Genomic DNA, 8,556 nt, shown 5'->3' with positions numbered 1-8,556 from the left:
GTTTACTCTTGGCTCTTTTATGGACTACTGTTAATATTCCTTTCACACCTTGTATTCCTTACCACAGCCCCAGGTCTTACATCTTGGGGCTAACTATCATTCATCCATTTTATTTATAAGAGAACTAGGAGCTTGGATAAAGTCAAGTCAGGCAGACCTGAGACTAAAATCCTGGTCTATAATTCAACATAGCAAAGTCTTGTCTACTTTTACATACCAAGTTTCAAAAGAAGCAAGGCAAATTAGACGTATCTGTAATCAGCACTATAACACAGAGTGGCTTTGTATCATGCTGGGTGGTGCATCTACATGTGCAATTAATGTGCCTGAGTTTTCTTCACAGAAAATTCAGGCACATGAAACTGTCTTTGCACACATATGAATGTGACCCCGTCAGCAGCAACTCTTGCTCCTGATGGGAGCAGTTCATTCCAGGGCTGCTCCTATGCTGCTCTGCCCCCCTGCAGCAGCCAGGAGGAGCTCCAGGCTCCCCCAGGTGCCAGCATGGGGCAGGCAGGGAGCAGAGGGCTAGTCCCAATCTCCATGGCATGTGGGAGAGCTGCCCCAGCAGCTGGGACTGCTGCATTTCAGCCAGGTGGAGACCAGTTCCCAGTGTCTAGCAGCTAGACCACATGCAGAGAGTTTATGACTGCTATTACTTTCATGTTCAGGGTGGAAGTACTGTTGCTCAGAAGGTAGTGCATCATGATTTTATACCCAGCAGTCCTGGGTTCAGGGGGCTTTGCCATCTGAAACCACTAGACTGCAGTGAGGCATCAGAGCTAGGAAGAAAAGAGAAGAATGAATGGTGGGCGCATCTACATGTTCATTAATGTACAGTACACATATTTACTTAAGTAAGTATTAACTAAATGCTCAGTAACTATAGTTGCTGCACAGTAGTGCTGGCACATGGTTTTTTGTGATGCGTACTGCGCAGTAGCTTAATAATAAAGCACAGTAGCATATTAGCACCTTTTTGACCAGCACAGTGTTATTAGGCTATTTGAGCAGTGTCTCGTGTAGCTATGCCCACTGATACTCAAATGTCACTTAGAGCTGGTTGGGATTTTTCTGACAAACCATCATTTTGTTGAAAAATGCCAGATTTTCAAACCCCAAGCTACTGTCACAAAAAAGCTGGTTTCCCTGAATATCCTGCATCAAAATCTAAATTTTGACAGAAGTTTCAAAACGTTCAAAATGCCCAATGTTCGTATCATCTCCATGGAACAAACAACAGACTTGGTTCAAAATGATTTTCAGATTTGGAATTTCAAATAATTTCTACCAAGAAAGTTTTAAAGGCATAAAAGGTTCAGATCAAAATGAACGGCTTTGAAGTGGTGGTCTGAGGTGAACATTTATTTCAATTTCTTTGTCCATAAGAATTTAAGTTATTTCCATTTTTGAGCTCCAACTCTGGATTGGGAAAAAATGAAATCCTAAAAACGTTCTACAGGTTAGTTTTGTAGAGAACAGTTTTCATATATACACACATGGGAGGACCTAGGATTTTGAAAGGGAGGTGCAGATGGTGCGGTCCATTATTACATGTAATGCAATGCACATTTTTCTTCAGGTGTAAAGAAAGTAGAAGGTTTACTCGTATGCTAGGGGCTTACATCAATATTATTCAGTTTAAGTTCAAGCAAAAACAAATATAACTTTATTGAAATGTGCATTAATTTGCTATATGTTTAAAAAACATAACAAACTAGGCAAAACATAATCAAAAGATCTCGTTTCTTTAGTCCTGATGTCATTAGACTTATATGTCCATCTCTTTCAGATTCATAGAACAAAATCTAGCCTTCTTGAGCATCTTGACAGTTAATCCTATGCTTCACTGAAAGTGTTTTCCACACCTGAACTGATGTTCACCTGAGTTGATGTTTCCACACCTAAGTTGACGTTTTTCTAGGGTTAGAACCAGTCTACGGGGCTATGAAACAGGAGCTACATTAAGAGGAACGGCTAATAGCAGAGTTGTAGAAGAAAGAATAACTATATTTGTGGAACATTGAAAAGGCAAAGTCAAGTAACTCCCTCTGCTTCTTAACTAGAAATCCTGTTGCCACTGTGCAGGAGTTGGTTTTTAACTTTGGGCAGGCTAGGAATCAAAGCGAGTGCAACTGCACCTACTGCACCCACCTGGTTCTGCCTCTGTACACACACACAAACGCATACACATACACACTGCTTATCCTTAGATCAAGCATGAAGTTTATGGATCCAAGTGTAAGCAATAAACCTGCACACCTCAGGTGCCCTCACCTATGCAACAGCCTCCTGGGTTTTTGGTTAGACCTTTCAGGGTCCCCAAACTGTCTAGTTCAGCCCTGTGGTTTACTCCCTTTGTCCTTGCAACAAACAGGGTCTTTAGATTATTCAGGCTGGCAGCCAAAAGGTCCCCTCATTTAAAAAACATAGTCCTTTGTATGCCCTGGACCTTCCCGCACCTAGATTTTTAAAAACCCATTCTATCTTTTTCTTCTGTTGTTCCCTGCTCATTGCCGTAGAATTTTCCCTGCTCCTAGCTCCTGTGTTTACACAAAAATTGAGATAACCAGTTCCTTCAGCTTGGCTCATCTCTTTAGCATGCCCAGTGTAAGGTCAGAGCAAAGACAGTCCAACTTTTCACATGACTGACTTCTTTGGTTGTTCTGTAACAGCTTCCAAAGAAAGTATATAACACATGGCATTGTCCCTGTCAGCTAAGATCATCATTGAAACTCACCGAAGATTAGAATCATGCAGTTTACGAAATCGCTTGGAATTCAAAAATTGCACATGGATTCCCCAAGTCCAATTAAAGAAAAAACGCAATTTAATATTTTAATCTTTATGATTTCTGAAACCAATTCTGTAGTCCCTGTTGTCTGACAGCTGTAGTCCTAGCATCTGACAAAGTAAGTTATTGCTAGGGACCTACTTACATCACTGCACAATCATCTCTTAAATCCACCTGCTACCCCTTTACCATCACGACACCCACTGTGGTCCAAACTGCTATACCAGGACCGCACAACAGAGACCCTCTGGTGTGAGGAATAGAGGTGAACATCACCACCAGACAAGTTCCTTATCATGCATCTTACAGTCTGCCCACCTGGCTTCAACCTGCCAAGCCATTAGTGGGCCTCACTGAATAGGTTCTGGAAAGGGCAAGGTCTGTGTGCAGCCAACCTCCACCATTGGGGTCTTTGCAACCAGTGGCGATGTGTAGGAGGTACAGGGGGGTGCACGGGGGTGCACGTGCACTTCCTGAGAGTGCTGGTGCACCCCCTGACTGGCTGTGCTCACCGCTTAGGTGTTGGGGGGGGCAGCTGGGAGTGCCAGTGCCCCCTGCAAGCACCGGCCGAGGGGGTGGAGTGCATTTGAGTTCCCAGAAGCAGCTGCAGCCACTTCCAGAAGCACCTTGATTGCTGGCTTTCCTTCATGTCACGCTGCCCCTTGGCACTGATAATCAGAGAGCCCTGGCAGGGAGAGGAGGGACAAGGGGCAGGCACCATCTTGACTGCTGCCCTTTGTGCCATCCTGCCAGCCAGTTCCCTCCCCTCTCAGCAGTGAAGTCTGCTGGCTCCCAATGGGGAGTCAACACTTTATGTTTATTAAGGGTTTTGTTGTTGTTGACTTCACAGAGTTCACAGATTTCGCGGACAATCCCGGATTTCACAATTTCCATTAAATCCACGAATCCCCAGATTAAGTAGTCCCTAGTTATTGCCTATGAAAGCTCACATCTCTCTGAAACAGTTAATCTTTTAGTTTCTACCCTGCCCTAACTTCTGAGTAACTTCAGATTAACTTGATTAACCACCTTTGTGATGGTCACGACTAGTGCTTTCTCAGCTTTTCTGCTTGGCATTATTAAGGTATGTGTGTAGAGGAGGATCTAGATAAACTGAAGAGAGACACAGGACAGTTAAAGTTATATATAAAGTATGTAGGAGGTAAATGACGACACTTTAGGATTATATTCCGTGATACTAAAGCAATTATAGATATAGAGTGATATTAAAGGAAAAAAGTAAAACAGTATGTTGCTCTTTTGTATTTTTTTTTCCAATTTACCATATTCAAAATATTCTCACATGTACACAGAGGGGCAGAATTAAGTTTGATGGGAAAATTATTAACTGAATGCCTTCTCTTTTTAGACCGTCAAGCCTAACGTTGCTTTAGTGTAGTCGTGCATAGTTTCTGTGTTGTTTTAAATCTCCACATAAAAAACAAACAAAAGAAATGCACCAAAAGGATGGGATCTTGGAAACAAAGAGGATTAATGGATATTGTGGCTGCAGTGTGCTAGAACATTGGCTATGGTTGCCAAAATAGGCCCCTCCCCACAACATGACGTGCATCTCTTAGGGCCAGATTCTATTCCACCTATTACGTGTGTAAGTGGACTCATACACCTAAATGTGATCCTATTTCACTCCTTTTCAACTCCTTCAAAATCAATTAATGCCTCTAGATTTATACCTCATCACCATCTCCCCCCTAAGATTGATTACAAAATAGCCCCAAAAAAGGGAAGAACTACCTGCCTACCTTTGGCATTAACAGTTTTTCAGGAATGAGAACAGGGTGGAACAGAATTGCACACAGGTGCCTAGGTTGGCTTAGGTGACTAATAGGTGGACCAGCATCTGGCCTTTGGTTTGCAACAGTGATATAGAAGATGAAATTCATTCTGTGCAGAGACACAGCTCAGGCCTATGAATTCTTAAGTCCCATCTAAATCCTGTTTGAGGCTTTATACAGGCTGTATGCACAGAGGTGAATTTAACCCTTCTGCAATATATGTTCATAACCCTCATTCAGTGCATCCTCAATGCAGAGCTGAATGTACCCCATAATGAATAAATAATATCTGAATATCAAGCTGAGTATTAGAATTCTGTATTAAATACACATACATCTTCCTGCTAGCATATAGATACTCTGCATCACCTACAGTATTGCTGCATAGCAGGGCTGGCTGAATTTCCTAACTTTTCTAGCTACAATCCAAAATCTTGACATAGGCAAGAGCTGCAGGATACAAATATTTCCAGATGTATATGCCTCATAGTCAGTGGTCCTTGCCCAGCACCCCACTACTATACCCCACTATTATTGTTTCATCCTAAGCCATATTTAAGCTGCCCAGGAGGTGCAGGCAGCTTCTGAGGCATAGCTTGGTCACCCCTGATGTGTCAGGGGTACAACCAGGAGGTAGGCATGGGGGTTTGATCCAGGGATCCAAATCAGAGTGACTAGCTAGGAGGTCGGGAGCAGAAATCTGTAGCAGTAAGAAGGTTCGACATAGAAGAGAAGAAAAATAAAGCCACAAGCCAGAAGCCAACACTCAGGAACCAGAGGTTTGAAATGGAGTCAAGAGCCAGTCTTCACACATCAGGAACTAGAAACTAGATAGAGATTCAGGCTGGAGCTAGGAACAGAGATTCGGCCAGAAGCCCTACAGAGAAGCATCTGTTCAGCATCCTGCCACGACTTTAATGATATTATATTGCTAGGAGGCAATGTCCAAGGTGATTCTACCTGCTCTCAATCCTTGTTTTCTTCTGTGTGGCTCCAAACCTCCTGTTCACCCCACCCTAGCCTCTCCAGATGCCACTCATAGTTCTCTGCAGTCACATAATGCTGCCTGTTGGTCTATTGTTCTGCCCTCAGCCACCAGGGTGACCATCGGCTTTAGTTAGGCGCACACCCTTCCAGGGCTGGCCATGGCCTGCACTCAAATAGCCACAAAAAAAAAGAAAAAAAAGAAAGCAAAACCCAACTGTTCTCAGTCTCTCTGTCAGACTCAGTCCATGTCCCCTTCACCTGGGGTCAGGCTCTCATGTCCAAATCACAAAAAAAAAAATCAGTTAATCCAGTCACTGCTCTGCACAGGCCTACCCCAGCTTACTCATGAGCATTCACAGTCTCAATGCAGCAAGGCTCTAACCTGGAAACAGCAAGTCTTCTGGCCTCTCCCCCAGATCCTCAGCTGTCCATCCACTCCAGGGATTATCAGAAGCCTTGTGTGTGCAAGCCTCCACCTGCCTCCTTCTCAGGGTCACACCCACAGGGTTTCTCTAGCAAGTTTTGCAACAGCTGGGATGCTCAGCTGTTCCTCTCTGTGGCTTTCAGGGAATCAACCCCACTCTAACCCCTCTTTGAGGCCAGAAATACCTCTGAGCCACCTCCCTCCTCCAGTCTGGAGCAAGATGCTGCTCCAGAAGTGTGGTGACTGCTTCTCTTCCCTTCCAGTCTGCAACTACAGCCCCACCAGTCCTCCATGCTGTAAGCGTTGCTTGCTTTCACTTCCCTGTCTGTTGCTGCCAGCTGCTTTTCTTCTCCTGACCTCCCCTACCCAGCATGTAAGGCACCTCAGAGCTTTTGTTTACTCTCTATCACTCCTTCACACTTCCCTTGTTGCAACTTGAGAACATTGCTCCTTTTTGGTCATCTGCCACCACTGAGAACAGTCTAAATCCATCCTCTTTGGAACCATCCTTCAAGTAGTTGAAGGCTGCTATTAAATCCCGTCTCAGTCTTCTCTTCTCCAGACTAAATGAGCCCAGTTCCCTCAACCACTCCTCATACATCATGTGCCCCAGTTCCCTAACCATTTTCACTGCCCTGTGCTAGACTATCTCCAATTTGTCCACATCCTTGCTATAGTGGGGAGGGGGCCAAAACTGGACAAAGTACTCCAGATGTGGCCTCACCAGTGCTGAATAGAGGGGAATAATCACTTCCCTTGATATACTAACAATGCTTCTACTAATGCAGCTCAGTATGCTGTTACCCTTCTTTACAACTAGGGCACACTGCTGGCTCATATTCAGTTTCCCCCAGGTCCTTTTCTGCAGAGCTGCTGCCCAGCCAGGCAGCCCCCAGCCTGTACTGGTGCATGCGATTATTCTGTCCTAAATGCAGGACTTTGCAATTGACCTTATTGAGCCTCATGAGATTTCTTTTGGTCCAGTCCTCCAATTTGACAAGGTCTTTCTGAAGCCTCGCCCTACCCTCCAGCATATCTACTACTACCCCTAGCTTCGTGTCATCTGAAAACTTGCTGAGGGTGCATTGTATGCCATCTTCCAGGTCGCTGATGAAGCTATTGAACAAAACAGGCCCAGGACTGAGTCTGGGGCACTCCACTTAATACTGGCTCTCAAACAGACATCAAACCATTGAGTCTGACAATCCGTCTAGTTTTCTCTTCATCTTACAGTCCTTTCATCCAGCTGGTATTTCCTTAGTTCACTTGCAAGAATTGTATGGAAGACTGTATCAAAAGCCTTGCTAAAGTCAAAGTCTATCACATCCACTGGTCTTCCCACATCCACGCAGCCAGTCATCTCATCATAGAAGGCAATCAGATTGCTCAGGCGTGGCTTGCCCTTGGTGACTCCATGTGAACTCTTCCTAGTCATCTTCCTCTCCTCCAAATGCTTAGAAATGGATTCCTTGAGGACCTGCTCCATGACTTTTCCAGGGACTGGACTGAAGTGAGGCTGACCAGTTTTTAGTTCCCTGGGTCCTCCTTCTTCCCTTTCTTAAAAATGGGCATTATAGTTGCCCATTTCCAGTCATTTAGGACCTCTCTCAATTGCCAGAAATTTTCAAAGGTAAGGGCCAGTAGTTCTGCAATCACATTGGCCAACTCCCTCAGCACCCTGCTGAGGTGCACTGCATCAGGCCTTGTGGACACAAAGATGTCCAGCTTTTCTAAATAGTCTCTAAACCTGTTCTATTGCCACTGTTGGCTACTAACCTCCTCCCCCAACTGTGCTGCCAGGTGGAGTACTCTGGGAGCTCACCTTGCCTGTAAAGGCTGAGGTGAAAAGGGTATTGAGTACTTCAGCCTTTTTTGCATCATCTGTCACTAGGTTGCCTCCCTCATTCAGTAAATGACCCACACTTTCCCTGATCCTCCTCTTGTTGCTAACATGCTTGTAGAAAACCTTCTTGTTATCTTTCACATCCCTTGTTAGCTACATCTCGGACTGTGAGCAAGAAGAGGGCACCAGGCAATGTAGGGCCCCTGCAAGACTCAAATGGTAATCTTGTGGCTATGCCAGATGAGAAAGCTGATATTTTTAACAGTTTCTTTGCCTCTGTTTTCTTGAACAGGGGATGTCCCTCCTACCAGAGGTAGGGACAGTCTCGGGGATAGCTCTGTCAGGCCTTCAGTAAATGCAGATATAGTTAGGGATCTTCTGGAAGGGCCAGACATTTTTAAATCTGCAGGTCCAGATGCCCTCCACCCAAGGGTGTTGAGGGAGCTGGCAGGGGTCATCGCGGAGCCCTTGGCCCGGCTGTATGAGCATTCATGGTCATCTAGCCAGGTGCCGGGGCATTGGAAACTGGCTAATGTGGTCCCAGTTTTCAAGAAAGGGAGCAAGGAGGACCCACGTAACTATAGGCCCATAAGCCTCACCTCAGTGCTCGGGAAGATGTTGGAGAGAATCATCAAGGAGCACATCTGTGAGGGACCAGCAGGGAAGATCACGCTCAGAGGCAATCAGCATGGGTTCATCAAAGGCAGGTCCT

At 45.1% G+C, this 8,556-nt stretch overlaps 1 long non-coding RNA gene across 1 annotated transcript in view; it reads left to right on the top strand.

Moving 5' to 3' along the window:
- The first annotated feature begins 1,768 nt into the window (after positions 1-1,768).
- The window catches only part of LOC109319148, a 20,828-nt gene continuing 14,040 nt past the window's right edge, over positions 1,769-8,556 (top strand). Inside the window, exons 1-2 of the long non-coding RNA XR_002103382.1 lie at positions 1,769-1,857; positions 7,740-7,750. This is a non-coding gene — a long non-coding RNA (uncharacterized LOC109319148). The remainder of the gene's footprint in view (positions 1,858-7,739; positions 7,751-8,556) is intronic.

The sequence above is a fragment of the Crocodylus porosus genome, unplaced genomic scaffold (genome assembly GCF_001723895.1).
Source record: "Crocodylus porosus isolate Cpor-Errol unplaced genomic scaffold, CroPor_comp1, whole genome shotgun sequence".
NCBI classification, from domain to species: Eukaryota; Metazoa; Chordata; order Crocodylia; family Crocodylidae; genus Crocodylus; species Crocodylus porosus.
The sequence above is the reverse complement of the archived record's forward strand: the minus strand, read 5'-3'. Positions and strand labels throughout refer to the sequence as shown.